Raw genomic sequence first — 19,735 nt, 5'->3', positions numbered from 1 at the left:
ATGGCGCCTCCTTCCCTGGAGAGAAGATCCGCGTCCACCGGCAGCTTGATTGGCGGGGACGCTGACAAGTCCAGAAGGTCCGGGAACCATATCTGCCTCGGCCACGCAGGTGCGACGAGGATCATCCTGCACCGTGACCTCTTGAGCTGGTTGACGAGCCGGATTAGCAGTGGCAAAGGAGGGAACGCGTAGAGGAACAGGCCCTCCCAGGGGAACGAGAAGGCATCGCCCATGCTCCTCGCCTGGGGAAACCTGCTGGCGAACCTCCGGCACTTGGAGTTCGTCGCCGTCGCGAACAGGTCGATCCGGGGTGTGCCCCACCGTCGGAAGAGGCGATCCACTAGATCCTGCCGTAGTTCCCACTCGTGGCACGAGCGCAGCTCCCTGCTGAGTGAGTCGGCGATGGTGTTTTTTATCCCTGCCAGATGAAACGGCACCAGAAACATCCTTTGGGCGATGGCCCAATGCCACAGGTCCTGCGCCTCCTTGGACAGCGCTGGGGACCTGGTTCCGCCCTGTTTCCTGATGTAAAACATGGTGGTGGTGTTGTCGGTGAAGATCCTCACCACCTTGCCCTTGAGGGACGGAAGGAAGGACCTGAGGGCCCAGAACACTGCACGGAGCTCCAGGACGTTGATATGGAGGGACTTCTCCGTCGGGAGCCAAAGGCCTCTCGCGTGCAGATTTTCAGTGTGCGCTCCCCACCCTTCCAGGGAGGCATCGGTGGTCACTGTCTCCTGGTGGTCTGGGGTCTGGAAGTCCATGCCCGCCGTCAGATGTGTGCGGTTGCCCCACCACCGGACCGCTCGGCGGAAACTCTCGTCGAGTGTGATCCTCTCCTCGAAGCTGCCCGTCGTTTGGATCCAGCGCGCGTCCAGGAACTCCTGCAACGGGCGCATCCGGAGCCTGCACATGGGAATGAGGTAGATGCAGGAAGACATCATTCCGAGGAGGGACTTGATGGACCTCACCTTGGCCGCGTCGGAAACCAACATCCGCTGTACCTTGCCCAGGATGGACCTGGTCCTTTCCTCCGACGGGGAGGCCAGAAGAGACACTGTGTCGAGCTTCGCTCCCAGAAACAGTGCGTTTTGCGCGGGTACCAGGTGAGACTTGGCGTAGTTCACGGAGAATCCCAGGTCCGTGAGAAGTCGGACGGTCCTTGCCGTGTGATCCAGGGCGAGCTCCCTCGTCTTGGCTCGGATGAGCCAGTCGTCCAGGTAGGGGTAGACGTGGATCCCCTCGCGGCGCAGCTGCGCCGCCACCGGTGCAAGGCACTTGGTGAATACCCTGGGGGCCGACCGTAGTCCGAAGGGGAGGGCTTTGAACTGGTAGTGACGCCCTTGGACCACAAACCTGAGGAATTTTCGGTGCCCCTTTAGGATGGGAATATGGAAGTAGGCATCCTCCAAATCCAACGACGACAGGAAGTCTCCTTCCTCCAGCTGACCCAGGACGTGCTGGAGGGTGACCATCCGGAACTTTTGCGCCTTGATGAACTTGTTCAGACGTCGCAGGTCCAGGATGGGGCGCCATCCCCCCGTCTTCTTCTTCACGAGGAAGTATCTCGAGTAAACTCCGGAGCCCCGAAGTCTCTTTGGGACGAGTTCGATGGCGCCCTTCCTCAGCATCGCCTTTACCTCCAGGAGAAGTTGAGGGACGTGAAGTTCTTTCCTGGCCACGGGGGGGACGCGCGGACACCTTCTTTGAAATTCGAGCGCGTGGCCCTGGGCCAAGGCGTCCAGCACCCAACGGTCGGTGGAGATGGACTCCCACACGCTGACGAATCTCGCCAGCCGGCCTCCCACCGGGGTGCTTTGGTGGGGGCCCGACCCCACGGTCGGTTCAATCCTGCTTCGACGAGGCTTTGCCGCCTTGACCTCCTTGGCGACGACGGCGGGGTCCGCCAGACTTGCCTCGTCCTCTGTAGGCCTCCTGAGCCGACGAGCGGGCCGCTTGACGGTAGGTGGAGAAACCGCCGCCTGAACTTTTGGAGGCGCCCTTGCCTCCGCTGCTCCGAAAGGGCGTCCGTCGTTGTTGCAGAACTCCAAGGGCCCGGGCCGTCTCGGTGTCCGCTTTAATGGCCTGAAGGGAATCGTCCACTGTTTTCCCAAACAGGTTGTTCCCATCGAAGGGCATGTCCAGGACTCTGGTCTGAACGTCTTGACGGAAGTCCGTAGCCTTGAGCCATCCACGCCGCCTAAGGCAAACGCCGTTGCCCAACTGGCGGAACCCAGTGTCGGCGATGTCCGTCGCAACGGTAATGGCGTGGTCCGAAGCCACCTCACCTTCCTGCAGGATCTCCAGGGCCTCTGCCCTCTTGTCGTCTGGCAAGAAGTCCAGTAGGGGAGCCAGTTTGTACCAGAGCTCCCTGTCGTAGCGGGCCACGATAGCCAAGGCGTTGGCCGCTTTAATCGTCGTCGCCGCAGACGAGATGACTCTGCGTCCCATAGCGTCCAATTTCTTTCCTTCGCCGTCCGGTGGGGAAGTCGATGTGGAGGCCGCACCCCCCCCGCTTTTTTCCTGGCCGCCGCGGAGACGACGGAGTCCGGGGTAGGCTGCGCCCGGAGGCACAGGGGGGCCGTGTCCGGGACCCGGTACTTCTTCTCGTACCGGTCTCTTCTAGCTGGCGTCGTGGAAGGGTTCTTGAGGAGGGTGAGGCCCTCATCCCAAATGTCGTCCAATAGAGGCACTGAGAGGACCGTCTTCCTCTTGGCCTCGCGCCGCTGATAAAGGAAACCTTCCTTCTTCTTCTCCTCAGGGCAGAGTTGGAAAAGCTCGGATGCCCTGGTGATCATGGAGTGGAACGATCCAATCTCGTCGGGCGGAGAAGCCCTGGTGGGAGGCGACGACGGTACATCCTTGTCGTATACCTCGTCGTCCGTACCCGTCGCTGCCGTGTCAGTCCCCGTATCATCCCCTCGGGTGGACGGGGAGGAGGGCTGGAAGGGGCGCGACGGCTGAAAAGGAGGCGGAGGGTGGATCCTTCTTTTCTTGGTAGGGGGAACACCAGAAGGTCCCGGTTCTGGGTCCCCCGACGGGAGAGGTTCCGTCGGCAACGGTAGTCTCGTCCTTATCTCTGAGCATAAGGACTGTATAGCCAACAAAATGGCCGCCGAGTTGTCTCGCGGCGCTGGCAGAGGGGAATCCGACGGGCGATCAGGGGCCCCGTCGGTACCCTCGATGATGTCGTCGTCACCTGCGTCGGGATCCATCCCGACGGGCCGGTCTTCTTCCACGCCGAGGCCATGGCTTAAGACTTCGACCAGCTCCTCCTCCGAGGTTGAGGCCGAATCTACGACGACGCCCTGCCCCCCCTTTTTCTTCCCCACGGGGGATTTCACGGGGGCCCTATCGATGGGCACAAAAGAGGACTCCCTCCGAGGTGGCAGGGAGACTCTGAGCCCCGAGGTCGCCACCACTGGTGTAGCCCCCACAGGCTGAGCCAGGGCCGCCGCGACAGTTTCGATAGAGGGCTTGGCCGGATGGATTAAGGCCTTCACCACCTTAGGTGCGCTCACCGCCTTATCCTTGAGGGGGGGGACACTGCCTCGCTCCCCCTCCGATGGGGCCTTCAAGCTCAACCGGGGCCTCTCCGGCAGCTTCGCCGGGTGCTCGGCCTTCCTCTTACCCGACCCAGAGCGTTGGCTCGTGGTTGATGGTGCCGGGGAGGGTGCGCCCTGCCTGGCGCCCGTAGAGCCCGACCGTTCGGCGCTCCCGGTGCCAGCGGACTCGCGGTGCTTTGCCTTGTGTTGGACCCCCGTCGCCGGGGCGTCCTCAAAGGTCTTAGAAGACCGCTCGGATTTCTTCTTCTTCTTCTCGCCTGACGGGCTCTTCCCTTCCAGCCAGTTGGCGAGACGTTGATGGCGGTCCTTCATGGTCCGCTCCGACATGTTGCCGCAAAACGCACAGTCCTTCTCCACGTGCGTCTTGTCCTCATGTAAGCAGTAGAGACAAAAGGAGTGTTCGTCCTCCTTAAAGACGTTCTGCAGCTGGCATCCAGGGCAGACCCTGAACAGCTTTCCGGGCGTCGAGCATCCCTTCTCCTGGGCCATGTCCGGGCCTGAGAAACTTCTGGAGTCCTCCAAAAGCGTAGCTCGACGAAATCTTCACCCTTGAGGGGCGCAGACGAATCCGACACGGGTCCCCGTTGATCGGATGGAGAGTCGGTGGAGCTTGAGGCTCTTTTGACCGAAAAAACGAAGTTTTTGAGAAAAAAACGTGAAAAAATAGCACTAACGCTCGAGAGCAATAGCACGAGGATCCCAACACATGAACGTGCGGTAAAAATCTGAAGATGGCTGCCAGAGGCGGTGCTTAGGTAGAGGGCAGTCATTGGCTGTGGTCAGTATGACGCAGAGACCAGTGATTGGTTGTTACTACGAAAGACAGATCAGAAACGAAACTGATACTGGTTTTTTCTTTACCGAGGATTCCCAGCCTGACGACGGGGAATATTCATGAGCATGTGAATCCATGCCAGACCCCATGCTGGAGAACACATCATTATCATTTGGTCATGGACCTCTGCTTGCATTCACAGTAATTTGGTAATATGGGCCTATACACACTGATCTTAGCGATACATATGGCGATCCATTCTTGTATGAAATGTACATCACATTATAGTGATATCGTAACCATATTTTTCATAGTGTACAATGCTATGTGATGCCACTTCCTGTTTTGTCAATGGGTGAAAGGTCGTGTTCCATCACTCTCCCGTGATATGACTTCGGGGTAGGGTCAAATGACTTCCTGTGATGTCATCAGGGGGTTAAGGGTCGTGTGATGTCACCTCCGCTACCCCAGGCATTTTGGTGAAATGACTTCCCTGGTTTCTGTCCTTGTTTCCTCTCTCCTCCCACTCTCAATTTCTTAAACTCAGCTCCAGGGCAGCTTTGGCAAGAAAGCCGGCAAAGGACACAAGGCTAAGGGCACCTCCATCGCCTGTTTGCCCTGGGCGCCCCAGCCAGGCCTCTAATGCTGTCTGCAACAACATCCAGGTAAGAGACTACTATTTGGTTGCATAGCCAGTGCTGTGTTTGTGATTTATTGACACTGCCTTGCACATACCTGAACTTTAGTGTTACCACGGTTTTATCTCTTGCTGCACTCTTGATTTTGCTATTGTGCTAAATTTAGCTGTATTTTGTGTACAGCCATTGGCCCTAATTCCGAGTTTGGCGGTAGTCATGGCGCTATTTGCGCCATGACTACCACCAATAACGGGACCGTGTCCGCTCCTGTTCATTGGGGACTTACCGGTCCAGTCCGACCTTGGCGGGACCGGTAAGTCCCCATTGTTAAAGCCATTCCCCATTCCCATTTCAGCTCCCATAGGGCTCAATGGGAAGGCGCAAATAACGGTACCGGAAATTGAGGTACCGTTATTAGCTCTGAAGTCACTTAACAGGCCTGTCCATAAGGCCTGGTAAAACCAGGCGTTAAGGAAGGGACCCGCTAAGGGACCTCGGAATAGGGTGCAAAGGGATTACCGGCACCGGTGTCCTTAATGGTGCCCGGTATCCGTTTGCGCCCACCTTGTAATGAGGCCCATTGTGTTGAATTCAGCCGCTTTCTGAGGATAGCCACTGTTCAATATTTCTTTGCATAGCCACTGTATAAATTGTAACTACAATTTGAGTATAGCCTTCTGTGTTGAACTGAACTGCATCTTGGTTTTTGTCACTGCATCAAATTTAGCTGCATTTTCAAGTATAGCCACTGTGTTAAATGTATCTGCCTTTATTATGTATAGGCACTGTGTGAAACTTAACTGCATTATGAGTATAGCCACTGTGTTAAATGTAACTGCATTTGAGTATATTCTCTGAGGTGAATTTAGCTGCTTTCTGAGTATAGCCATTGTTTAATATTTTTAAGTATAGCCACTGTATCAAATGTAACTGCACTTTGAGTACAGCTTTCTGTGTTGAACTTAATATAGCCACTGTGTGGGAGTCAGCTGCTGTTTGAGTAAAGCCACTGTGAAAAACCTAGCCTGCTTAAAACTTGCCCCCATTTAAACCTAGCTGCCTTGTGTATAGCCCTGGTGTTATATTTTGCCGAAACTCGAATATAGCCACGGTGCTATATTTAGCTCCATTTTTTAGTATATCCACTTTGTCATATTTAACTGCATTTTGAGTATAGCCACTGTGTCACACTTAGCTGCATTTTTTTTCACAATCTAGCCTTTCTTAAAACTCGCCCCAATTTAAACCTAGCTGCCTTTCAGTGTAGCCACTGTTTTGTTATGTCGATTCATACTGCGCATCATTACCACCCAGGGGCAGTCTCCAGGTGCTCCTCTGTGGGAAATCTAGCCTGGCTTAAAACACGCCTGCATTTAAACCTAGCTGCCTTTGAGTATAGCCATGGTGTTATATTTAGCTGCATTTCTTAGCATAGCCATTTTGTCAAATTTAGCTACATGTTTTAGTATATCCACTGTCATATTTAGCTGCATTTTTGAGTATGTCCACTGTGTCATATTTAGCTGCATTTATGAGTATTGCTACTGTGCCATATTTAGCTGCATTTTTGTGTATATCCCCTGTGCTATATTTAGCTAAATTATTAGTATAGCCAATGTGTAATATTTAGCTGCATTTTTGAGTATAGACAATATTATTTTTGAGTATAGTCACCGTGTTTGGCTCTTGCTACGTTTAAAACTCGTCCCCATTTAAACCTAGCTGCCTTTGAGTATAGCCACTGTGTTATATGTAGCTGCATTTTTAGTATAGCCACTGTGTTACATTTAGCTTCTTTTTGAGTATAGCCACAGTGGTATATTTAGCTGCATTTATTAGTATAGCCACTGTGTTATTTTTTGCCGCAATTTGAGTATACGCACTGGGTTACATTTAGCAGCATCTTTAACTATTGTCACTGCAGTATATTTAGCTGCCTTTTTTAGTATAGCCAGTCATATGAAGGTGCATTTTTTTAAAGTATATCCACTGTCATATGTAGCTGCATTTTTGGGTATATAGCCACTGTCTCATGTTTAGCTGCATTATGAGTATAGCCACTGTGTTAAATGTAACTGCATTTGAGTATATTCTCTGAGGTTAATGTAGCTGCTTTCGGAGGATAGCCATTGTTCAATATTTTCTTTTTTGAAAATTGGTTTTATTGATTTTACACAAGGATATTGCAGTATTCAATACAAACATAACAAATTGACTTGGCAATTGCATGGTGAGAAGAAAGGGAGGAAAAGGGAGGGGGGGAAGGAGAGAAGGTGGGAGAAGGAAAAAGAGAAAGGAAGAAAGTGAGGAAAGAAGAAAAAAATTCCGTTACAGTTGCTCGTGGTACCAAATATCCTCGAATTGACCCCCGCTCATCTCCCTCCACCCCACAACCCGGATGGTTACGGAAAACAGCAGATATTATCATAGTCCAGGAAAGGAGTTCAACTGTTTCGAATGCTAAGACAACGATACTTCTTGTGACACACAGAATCTGAATGAAAATTACGGGCTAAACAATATAATGGCGTTCAGTCATATCGCATCGCACACTTGACATTTTACGAGGTGTACTTGGCTCGAAACTCAGACCATTCATCATCGATGGAGGTGCGGTTTCCATGGATGGCTGCTGTCAGTTTATCCATGTTGAAAATATTTCGGGAGACATTGATCCACTCGGTTTTCGTTGGTAAACTCGTTCTTTTCCACACAGTTGTGAGACAGGTCCTCGCTGCCAACAAGAGTCCTTGTGTCATTTTGGGTACCTTAATCACAAGGCCTTCCGTCTCCACTTGGCTGAATAAGATCGTGAGTGGTTGTTTCTCCCTCTCCTCCCCTTCAAGCTCTTTAATCCAACTGAGGACAATATGCTTGGACCGCCCTACACCCCCACCACATATGCCACTAGTCAGCTTTCTGGCCGCAACCTCGCCAGCAAATTGGACTTACATCCCAGTACATTTTAGCTAGCCTAAGCGGGTCATATTGCCATCTGTATAATAGCTTGATCCCATGTAATTTATATTGGCATGAGATAGAGGTTTTCGAAGTCCCTGTACATATCTTGAGCCATGTCTTTGGGGAGAGGTGTCTGCCGAGATCTGTTTCCCACTTGCTTTTTAGAGTGGCTGAGGGGGTTGTGTTGACTTCTACCAATGCAGTGTACATGTCGCTTATGAGGCCTTTGGAACCTGAGCGGGTGTCCAGAATTGTCTCGAACGGGGTAAGATCCCTTTGCAAAGCTTCCCTCCACACCTCTCGAGTCATGACACCCTTTAATTTGAGATATTGGAACACTGAGAGTGGACCCAGTCCCAGGGCTTCTTCCAGTTCCTGGATGGTGATAAATGTGTCATTTCTCCATAATTGTCCCGCCCTCTCCAGCCCTGCGTCATACCACTAATCGTAGCTGCCTGGATCTGGGATATCATCCCGAACACCCGGTGCCCATAAGTGTGATAGGGGGAAGGCCATGTTGTGATCCCTTTCATCCCTTTGTTTGGTTTCCATATTGCCCATATAGTCCCGAGAATGGGATGGTTTTTAATGCTGTTGCGTAATAAGGGTCCTGGTACCCATAGCCATTCTGCCACAATGAATGGTCGGAGGTGGTAGTTGTCTAGGCCTATCCATTGGGGTTCTTTCTGCTGCCTGACGTGTGGGATCAGCACTCGTAGTTGGGCAGCCCTCTAGTATAGCTCTATGTCTGGGAGGCCTACCCCTCCATTATCCTTCCGAAGGTGGAGTAGGGCAGCTGGGACTTTGGGTTTTTTGTTTTGCCATAGAAAGGTGTGTAGGGCTTTTTGAGTGGTCGCAAAGAATTCTTTAGGTAGTTGGATTGGGAGCATCTGAAATAGGTAGAGCAACTTTGGCAAGATGACCATTTTGATTGTGTTCAATCGGCCCATCCATGAGATGGTGAGTCTCGTCCACCTCTCAATGTCTTTTTGGATTGTGTGTATTATTGGGGGAAAGTTGGCTTCAAATAGACCGTGCAAGTCTTGGGTCACATTGATGCCCAGGTAGCGCAGCGTGGTGAGACTGACCTTCATCCCCAAAGGTGCAAATCGATCCACCTCTGCATCTTTAGCTTTGTCAAGCGGGAGGAGGACCGATTTTCCTGAGTTAATCTTTAGACCTGCTAGTTGGCCATATTCCTCGATTATTTCCATAGCTGCTGGTATCGAACTTAGGGGGTTGGTTGTATGCAGGAGGATGTCGTCCGCATATAGACCCAATTTATATTCCTGGTCCCCTACCGGGATTCCCTCCACTCTTTTGTCAAGCCTTAGCCTCTGCGCGAGCGGTTCAAGGGATAATACAAATAGTATGGCGGACAAAGGGCAGCCCTGCCTGGTTCCCCTCTCCAGTGGAAACCATCTTAAGTAACCACTGTTCACTGCCACAGAGGTCTTGGGGGATGAATAAATTGCTTTGATTGCGCGGCGGAGTTTGGGTCAGAGACCTATCCAGACCAGAACCCTTTCCAAAAACCCCCAGTCCACTCTGTCGAAAGCCTTTTCGGCGTCGAGTGATAGGAGAGTTGGGTCGTCGTTCCTCACTTGTGCCTCATATATCAAATGCAGGGTTTTCCTCATTGTGTCCGCTCCCTGTCTACCCCTCACAAAGCCGACTTGGTCTGAGTGTATTAACTTTGGTAGGTGTGTTTCTAACCTGGCCGCTATTACTCTGGCGTATATTTTAGCGTCTATGTTGAGGAGTGATATAGGGCGATACGACCCGCAGTATTTTGGGTCTCTGCCCTCTTTAGGGATGACCGTTAGAAGGGCCTGGGACAACGAAGGGGGTGCCCGGCCTGTCTCAAAGATGGCGTTGAATAGGGTCACCAGGAAGGGGGTAAGAAATGCAGTGAACGTTTTGTAGAAGCCGGGAGTAAAGCCATCATCTCCCGGTGCCTTCCCCAGCTTAAGACGTTTGATGGCATCGGGGACTTCGTCGCTCGTGACTGGTGCGTCGAGGGCTTCAGCTTCGGAGTGTGAGAGTGCGGGGAGGCCAGTCTCTTTATGGTAAGTGTCTACGCTCCCTAGTAGGGGAGGTGGGTTATCGGTGTATAGGTCTTCATAAAAGAAGGCAAATGCTTCTTGTATTCCTTCTGGGGAAGATTCTATTGTGTCTATAAGGGTGCCATCTGTCCTCTCTATCATATCTACCCATCTTTCTGCCCGTTGTGCTCGAAGCCGCGCCGCAAGGAGGGCATCGGCTTTGTCCCCCTTTTCATAATACTTTTGTTTCAAATATTGTAAGGTCTGGGTAACTTTGCCTATTTCAAGAGTTTTAAGCTCCTCTCTAAGGTCCTTGGCTTCAGCAAGATGTACGGTACTGCTTTGTGGGGATGTTTGTGCTAAGGTCTTTGCCGTGTGTAGTTTCTTTCTGATGGTAGTTTCTATTAAGGTGCGTTCCCTCTTTTTTCTGGCACCTTCTCTGATCGGGATCCCTCGCCAAGTGGACTTAGCTGCTTCCCACACGTTCACTTTTGCAACTTCACCCCTGTCGTTAGTTATAAAGAATTGCTTGATTTCATTTTCTAATTCTTCCCTGAAGACTATGTCAGACCATAATGAGTCATTGCATCTCCACATAGTGTTACGGGGGGCAAAGCCATCCCAGTTTAGGTCCACCACGACCATATCATGTCCGACCACGCAATGGGACATATGTCTGCGGTCTGGAGTATTTTCATTAGGCCCTCAGAGAGGAATACATAGTCTATTCTTGTGAGCGTGTCAGGAGGGATGGAGCGGAAGGTGAATCCTTTGTCCGTTGGATGGAGGTGGCACCAACTGTCAGAGAGGCCATAGAGGGCAAGTGTTATTTTGATGTCTGCATACTCATTTATCTGGACAGGCTGGGAGGTGTCTCGTGGGGTTTGCCTATCCATGGCGCTATTCATCCATGTATTATAATCGCCCCCAATTATCGTGTGACCTTGTGATCTGTTAAACAGCCATTCAGTCGTTTTGAGGAGGAATATTTTTTGACCCTGGTTAGGTGCTTAAATTGTTGCTAAGGTTATAATCGTGTCCTGAATGGATCCCACTACTGCCAGGGCTCTACCCTCTGTGTCAGACCAGGAATTTGGGATCTTCATGCGGAGGTCCTTACGGATCAGGATCCCAACACCTGCCCTTTTCAAAACACCCGAACTCCAGAAGGTATGCCCCACCAAGCTGCTGGGAATCCTTCTCTCGTCCCCCTTCTGATATTTTGTTTCCTGCAGCATTTTGTTTCATGAGCGTTTTGTGGGGGAATTCAGAGCTTTCACATTAAGTGTGCATATACGTAATTTGTGAGTTCTAGACATCCTTGCCATTGTTATTTTCATGTAGAGGGTAGCCCAGTAAGTGTATCTGTTTCGTTCTCTTATCTCTAGATACCAGCTGTGTGTCTGATGTTTTGCGAGTGTGCCGGAACTTGTGTAATCCTAATATGACCGGTACATATTCCGGATGCTCTGCAGTCTGTGGAATCAATGATGTCTCCATCCCCCTTCCCCATTCATGTTGCTCCGTTCCGTTTTCCCCAGTGTCCCCATTGGCTTGTACTTCCCCACCCTCCCCACCCCCCCATACACACGGCGTCCGATTCGGCTGGGCTATATTAACCCGGTCGTTCTCGGACCACCAGCGGGAACCGTACAACGAACGGTCCCATCTGTATAATAATACAGCTTAACAATGAGCCCCCAACTTCCCCCCTATATTTTAAAAGCTTGTTAACAACCTAAACTATATTTCAAACTTAAGGTCTTGTTTGTGGGAGCCCGGTATCGGGCTTCCGCAATGTCAGCTCATGGGCAATCTTTGGCATCGTGGTAGTTTTCTTCATATCGCCACATTTCCGTGTCCCTTATTATTCCGGATGGCCTGAAAAACCCGGCCTTCTCCCGCCTCCCGAGCGCCAATAAGAAGGTGCATTAGTTCTTGTCATATAAGTGTGAACATACCCTCGCCAGGTTCTAGGGTATATCATCTGCTTCAGTGTAGGCAGGGTAAGGGGGGTTGAGTCTCACCTTTGTACGCCGTCTTTTGGTGTATATTGATCCGTAGTTGGCGATGGTCTTCAGGCGGTTAAAAGTCCGTCTTCGGGTGCACCCCTGGAAAAGAAACTGAGAGATCCGGGCGAGTTCAGTGTTCAGTGCCCGGGGAGTTGTTTATCCCCCTATATTTCCTGGAGCCAAACATCTTCTTCCTCCGCGGGCCCTTGGTGTGCCTCTGGCCTTTTTCCACTCTGAGTCGGCTCCTCCTCATGGGTCCCCAACAGGTTGGCAATACAGTTCTGAATTTCCTTTTCAGAGATTAGCTTTATGGCGTTGCCCTCCCACTCGAAAGTGAGTGAGAAGGGGTATCCCTAGCGGTATCTCACATCTTTCTCTTTCAGAATTTTGGTGAGAGGGAGACATTTTCTTCTCATTGCCAATGTAAGGTAGGATAGGTCTTGGTAGATGGAGATGTTCGCGGTGCCCAACATCACTTGTGGGGTACGTCTGGCTTTTTCCAGGACCCTGGCTTTGTCTGCGTAATTATGGAATTGTGCGAGCACCGTTCTGGGACCTCCTGGTTTTCCCCCACCTCTATGAGCACGATCAATTTTGGGCTCATCTACTGAGTCATCATTGAATAACAACTTCATTTTGGTATGCAGAGTCTCTTCAAGTCTGGCTCCGTCTCGCCTTCGTTTTCTGGAATGCCAAAAATGCGTATATTATTGCGCCGCTCCCTATTTTCCAAGTCATCAACCTTTAGGCGAAACTCCTCTTCTCTAGCCTTGAGTTCCACAATTCGTACATCCATTTGGGTCTCTAGAGTGTTCAAGGATGTCTGATTATGCTTGACCTGTTCAAGTCTGTCCTCAATCTTATCAATCCTCTGGGTGATTTTATTGATCTTGCCACCAATATCTGCTCTCATACTCCGCATTTCAGTGAGGATATCAGCAACATTTGCTTTAGTCGAGGCTGCTTCGGATTTCTGTGTTGTCTTTGTAGCGGCTCCAAGAGGGCAGTCGCTATCTTGTGATGGTGTAAAGTGGTATGGGGCCAGTCTTTCTCTGACGTTCATGTGGTGGTTTATGAGGTGTGAGGACAAACAGGATCTTTCGAGGTGTGATGGGGGCAGGGTGGTGGGGCCTGTCCTCGACACCCGAGCACCCTGTCAGGTGGGGCTCACTGGTCAGAGGGAGTGGGGCTTCTGTTATACTTTGTTTTCCGGGATACACCCTCCTCACCCTGAAGGGGCTCCCCCAATTGTTTGATAGATGTCTGAGCGGTCAAAGCAACAGATCTGAGAAGGGCACACACCCTGCAACACAGGGGCCCAGCTCTCAGTGACGTCCTTTCAAGTGGAAAGCCTGGGCCTCAAGATTTTCCAAAAGTGTTCGAGAAAGGGTGGAATCTGATCTGCTGCTTGATCCAGATCTCGCAGGTTGCTGGTGCCTCTCAACTTCAGGCTGTGGCACCTCAGACGGTAGCTTTCCGGGCACTGAATCTCTGCACCAGCCGTGTTGTGGAAAAGTCTCCTGTGCGGAGGGCAGTGGTGTAGGCTTCCCTTGGTTGTCAACCCCAAGACCTCAGCCAGGTCCCCTGCAGACGTTGCTTCAAGGGTCTGCCTGTGGGTAAATCAATAGGCCATGCGAGGCGTACAGGACCGGCCCAGGGGGACTATCTTGCGCAGGATCTAAGCAGGTGCTCCCGTGTCGGGGGGATCAGAGAGGTTCGTCTGGCCTAGGCGTGCTGGCAGACGTGGGGTGCAGCATTTGGGGACAGGGCTCCAAGGACCCTGCCTCAGTGGGGGGGGGCTTCTTAGCAGAGGGGCCTAATAATGTTAGTTGGTGAGGCAGACTCTGCAGCCGGCCGCACCCCGCTCCGTTCATACATTCTTTGCGCTGATTGCTGAAGTTCCCGGGCGCCCACGGGATCCGGGCCACAGTGTTATCGAGTGGCGTCCTCGCACCTTATTGTCCGTGTGGGCTGCTCTCCGCGGATGGGCCTCTGGGGCCGCAGGTATGTCGGTAACGGGTCTGGCAGGCTGCTCACAGGTGGGGTGTCGAGGGGAGGTCACCGACCCAGGGCGGGAAGCAGCAGCCGCGGGCCTCACTTAGTTTTGGCTGCATAGGTTCCTCTCTGGGCTTCACAAGGCTGTAAGTCTGTGAAAACACCTGTTTTTCGTTGCGTTTTTTCCAGGGTGTGCTGTGCGCTTTTAGGCATCAGATCCGCTCGATGGATCCGTCTGGGGGGGGGTCCAATAGTGGGGGCTCATGCCACTTTGGCGGACCTCGGTGCAGAGCTCACGCGGAGGAGCTTGCCATCCATGCTCCCCCTGGTGGCCAGATCTCTGTTCAATATTTTTAAGTATAGCCACTGTATCAAATGTAACTGCACTTTCAGTACAGCCTTCTGTGTTGAACTTAATATAGCCACTGTGTGGGAGTCAGCTTCTGTTTGAGTAAAGCCACTGTGTAAAACCTAGCCTGCTTAAAACTTGCCACCATTTAAACCTAGCTGCCTTGTGTATAGCCCTGGTGTTATATTTTGCCGAAACTCAAATATAGCCACTGTGCTATATTTAGCTCAATTTTTGAGTATATCCACTTTGTCATATTTAACTGCATTTTGAGTATAGCCACTGTGTCACACTTAGCTGCATTTTCTTTCACAATCTAGCCTTTCTTAAAACTCATCCCAATTTAAACATAGCTGCCTTTCAGTGTAGCCACTGTTTTCTTATGTTATGTCGATTCATACTGCGGATCATTACCACCCAGGGGCAGTCTCCAGGCGCTCCTCTGTGGGAAATCTAGGCTTGCTTAAAACATGCCTGCATTTAAACCTAGCTGCCTTTGAGTATAGTCATGGTGTTATATTTAGCTGCATTTTTTAGCATAGCCACTGTGTCAAATTTAGCTGCATGTTTTAGTATATCCACTGTCATATTTAGATGCATTTTTGAGTATGTCCACTGTATCATATTTAGCTGCATTTTTTAGCATTGCTACTGTGCCATATTTAGCTGCATTTTTGTGTATATCCCCTGTGCTATATTTAGCTACATTTTTAGTATAGCCACTGTGTAATATTTAGCTAGATTTTTTAGTATATACAATATCATTTTTGAGTATAGCCACCATGTTTGAATCTTGACACGTTTAAAACTCGTCCCCATTTAAACCTAGCTGCCTTTGAGTATAGCCACTGTGTTATATGTAGCTGCATTTTTAGTATATCCACTGTGTTACATTTAGCTCTTTTTTGAGTATGGCCACAGTGGTATATTTAGCTGCATTTATTAGTATAGCCACTGTGTTATATCTTGCTGCAATTTGAGTATACCCACTGGGTTACATTTAGCTGCATCTTTAAGTATTGTCACTGCAGTATATTTAGCTGCCTTTTTTAGTATAGCCATTCATTTGAAGCTGCATTTCTTAGTATAGCCACTGTCATATGTCGCTGCATTTTGGGTATATAGCCACTGTGTCATATTCAGCTGCATTTTTGAGTATAGCCACTTTGCCATACTAAGCTGCATAAAAAAAATATAGCCTTGTTTAAAACACACCCCAATTTAATCCTAGCTGCCTTTGAGTATGGCCATTGTCTTATACATAGTTGCATTTTTAGTATAGCGACTGTGTTATATTTAGCGCCAAGTTGAGTATAGCCACTGTGTTAGATTTAGCTGTTTTTTTAGTACAGCCACAGTGGTATATTTAGCTGCACTTTTAGCATAGCCACTGTGTTACATTTAGCTGCATCTTTGAGTATAGTCACGGCTGTATATTTAGATGCATTTGTGAGTATAGCCATTGTGTTACTGTGTTATATTTAGCTGCTTTTGAATATAGCCACTGTGTGGAATTGAATTCACCTCCTTCTAAATTCAGCTGTATCTACGAAACCGAGAAACCTGCTAGGACACACAGCTACGTATCACACTCCATGCTTATGGAACATAGCTGAAGACACGTCACCCACCTGCACGCATCTGCTATCATACATTACTCTAAGACACATCTCACAACCCCTCTATCATCAGAATGCAGCTATACCCCACGACACAAATGTGGTCTAGCTGTACACATAATGAGCCTCCTGCTCTTACATACTCTCCAGACTACCTCACAGCACCCATCCACATGCCAGCTCGACATGGGTAAACTAGCTGGGACTTGGCCACCCTACCTACCTTAGTATTGGCTAAAATGGCCACAAACATGCTAAACTCCTCTGATGAATTTCTCATACCTGGACTTTGGTCCCCCAAGGGTGTTCCCCAACAGCACTTTGAGATCATACCAATGGGAAACAGCGCTATACAAATGACAATTACATTACATTTTGGCAAATCTCTCAGAGTTCCCTGTTCACTATAACTAGGGTGGCCTCCTAAAATCTTTCCACCTGGCCAGGTTCTAGAAATCCATCTGAGCAATATACATTTATATTGCACAGATAATGTTGCATAGTTTGTATGAGATCAGTTGGCTTGGGGAGTCAAAACGTGCTTGTAATTGTTGGTTTTGAAGCTAAGCAGGCTCTTCGAGGCTACAATATGGAGCTCAATTAAGCTCCCAGCTTTTGCGATACCTGTCCATGTGTCACAACTAGAATAATTTTGATAGTTTTGAAATTAACAGAAAAGGTAATGAGAAAAGCATGTTTGTAATACTCTGGCAAATTGAATCAATGAAAAGCAGACCGTGATCGTCGAAATAGATACAGTAGGGCAACTCTTAACAATCTGCACTAGAGGTTAAATCTTAAGGATCCAAAAGTCACATTTTAACGGAAAAGAAAACCTCTTGCATGTACCTGTTATGGATAGTGTGAATGTGGAAGATTTGCAAATCTCTCCGATTGGTAGCTCCCGTCAGAATGCTCCACCCTGGACGCCAAGACTTCTACAGAGGGAAAGCAAAAACTGTCTCCAGGGTATTCTCCCAAAGAACAGGATAAAAGGAAGCAAGAAATTGGCAAAATAAAGTGAGTCCCTAAGAAATGCTCTGCTGGAATAGAGTAAAGCTCTATAAACGAAAGCAAAAGTGTAGCACTCTGAGTCATTGAGTTAGAGGAAAAGGAGGAGAATGCAGCTGTGAGAGACTTATGGGCAGCAGTCCCAGTGGGGCTTGACGTGGATAAGAGCCTCAAAATTAATAAAACACCAAATAAAGTACAACGGAAAGCGAGAATAAATGATGTACAAAAAATATGTTAAAAAAAGGATTGGTCTGCGAAAGAATGTCATAATATGACCAACGGTGGATTGTTCCTCCTACTTCTAGTCAGTCTCATTTTAGCTAATCTCACCCGGTTCGTTTAAAACTAAGTGAGGTAGGACTTTTTAACATTAAAAAATATAAAAATAGTAAACAATGGAGAAGTCCGAAAGATGTGGATGCCCAAGATCTAAGATTGCTATGGAGGAAGAATGAACCAATTAAAATGATCCCCAGTAAGATACAAGAGGAGGAACCGATAAGAGAAAATTCCATGTCATAGCTCAGAATCCATGATTTCTGTTGACATTAATGAAGTACAAGTACAGGATCTTGAGACAATAGCAACTCAGCCAGTGTTGTCTCAAAGCCCTCAAAGTACCTTAACTAAAGCATCCTTGAATTTGAAATTTACAGTGACTACATTAAAGTCGGAGCAGAGGGGAAGATGAATCCAAGATGACAATTGCTTAGTACCATTTGTATTGGTTATGTCTGTAATTCTGTAATGATGGTTCTTACTTCTGTAAATCTGTTTTATATATCATCTGTATGTCTGTAACCTCTGCAACCTTCAAATGCACCCAGATACCTCCGGGTTAAGGTTCGCTATAGAAATAAATAAAACAAACAAACAAACAATGAAAGACTAGAGAAGGTCATGCCAATGACAAGATCGGGCAATGAGGAACAATTGTTATTACGGATGGATCCCCTGCAGAGGGCCACAATTTCATCCATTTTAATGGTGGAATAGTGTTTCCGGATGATTCTCTGGGACCTCTGAACAGAGCTCACATTTATGGTTAATGTACCAGGCACCAGTTGTGTGTGGTGAAAATGAGTGAATTTGATCAATTAGAATTTGTAGACAGACATCAATGTCATAAGTGGCTTTGACCAGTTAGAATTTGTAGACGGACATCAATGTTGTAGAGTAAACATGCATGGTAGATCTAGCTTGATAGCCTCATTTAGTTTGTCTTTTACAGATATTTTCCACAGCATAGGCACACTATAATAGAATTTCAGGTTCATAACACAAAAGTTAAGACGTTAGATGATTGGGAAAAGTTGATGAGCAGGCTAGATAAAGCAATATCAGCTCGTCCGGACTGTTTGTGTACAAGTGACCTGCCAGTCACAAGAACAGCGAATGAGAGACCTGGTTTGATGATGTGATGCTGCATTGGAGTTGGATACCTGCCTTTTTTGTATGAAATCATAGCAATCTTCCTATTGCAGGGCTTGGAAAATCTACTTGCATAGTCGAGTACTTTTTATGAAGGTTAAGTACTATTTGTATTGTACTCCACCCTGCTGGCGAGTATGGGGCTCTTTGGAAGGAAGTTGGGCTGTTATCATGAAATTAGAAGGGGTTTCAACACTGGGTAGATAGAAGAGGTGGGTTTACTCCAACATTTTGAAAAAAAAGTATGAATGCACGTTTACTGTGCATTCGACCTGGTATAGCAAATCAAAGCCTATACTACCTAACAAGGTGAGCAGGGGTTGCTGGGTGTCCCTCACTACCTTAGTCCGGTATTATGGGCTGCAGAGGATGTGGGGGTGTGGGGGGGTTAGGGGGTCCCCCGTATACGCTAAATGATCAGCAGAGGAAAAAAACAAAATCCCCAAAACTCGAATTACAAAATAAAAACAAGTGGGCTTCGCAATTTTGTCATTCGAGTTTTTGGGATTCGGTTTTATAGCTGGGATCCAGAGGAGGTATGTTGAGATATTTAACAGACCTCAATTTGTTTTATTACAAGAAGTATTGTTAACTTCACAAATTAGCATTGATGGGATGCATGTGTATTTTCGAATACAGCACAGAATGGTCCTATGGGTAAGCCATTCAGAGGACTGATAGTTGTCCTTTGGATTTCACTAAAGAAAATAGCCCTATCTCTACTTACCTGAAACTTTAGTGATTTGGCAATATCGTCAGTGGCAAATTACTGGGTATATTTATAGATGTACTGCTAATGAATGTTTATGACCCTCAGAGCATGAGGTCTACTTACACGATTATAGACGCACTCACAGATATCCTGACGTGGTGGGAGGATGCACGCAGTGAAGCTCATGTGATACTGGGGGCTGAACTGTATGCCAAATGCTTGAAGGGGTGTTTTGATATAATCGATTCAGTAGGGACTAATGTCTTTGAATTGCCAGATGTCAGCCTTTTGCAAAGAAAGGTCACAGAGTCGGGAAAATATGACACAATTGGGGGCTAATTATGCTGAATGGCAGAATAACAAGAGAAACTATATCTGCTCTTCAAGGTGCGATGCCACTATAAATGATTATATATTTATGTTGAGTTGTCTATTTAAGGACGCAATGCTATTAAGTGACCATAACATTTGCACCGTGGAATTTCTGGGGCCGTGTGGCTGCACCTGATTGTACAGGGTCTGATATGTTAAATAACGCAAAAGGTAATCGGCTATATTGGTCTGGGAAAAATATTAAATATTAGAATGGTCAAATTGAAAAGCAGATGCCAGTAGAAA

The 19,735-nt window shown here is 48.4% G+C and overlaps 1 protein-coding gene across 2 annotated transcripts in view; it reads right to left on the bottom strand.

The window, feature by feature from the left end:
- Nucleotides 1-19,735, bottom strand: part of NAGA (alpha-N-acetylgalactosaminidase) — a 2,142,885-nt gene that overhangs the window by 107,346 nt on the left and 2,015,804 nt on the right. The gene's annotated exons all lie outside the window — the stretch shown is intronic.

This window comes from Ambystoma mexicanum, chromosome 3q (assembly GCF_040938575.1).
Source record: "Ambystoma mexicanum isolate Mex_15411 chromosome 3q, UKY_AmexF1_1, whole genome shotgun sequence".
NCBI lineage: Eukaryota > Metazoa > Chordata > Amphibia > Caudata > Ambystomatidae > Ambystoma > Ambystoma mexicanum.
The sequence above is the reverse complement of the archived record's forward strand: the minus strand, read 5'-3'. Positions and strand labels throughout refer to the sequence as shown.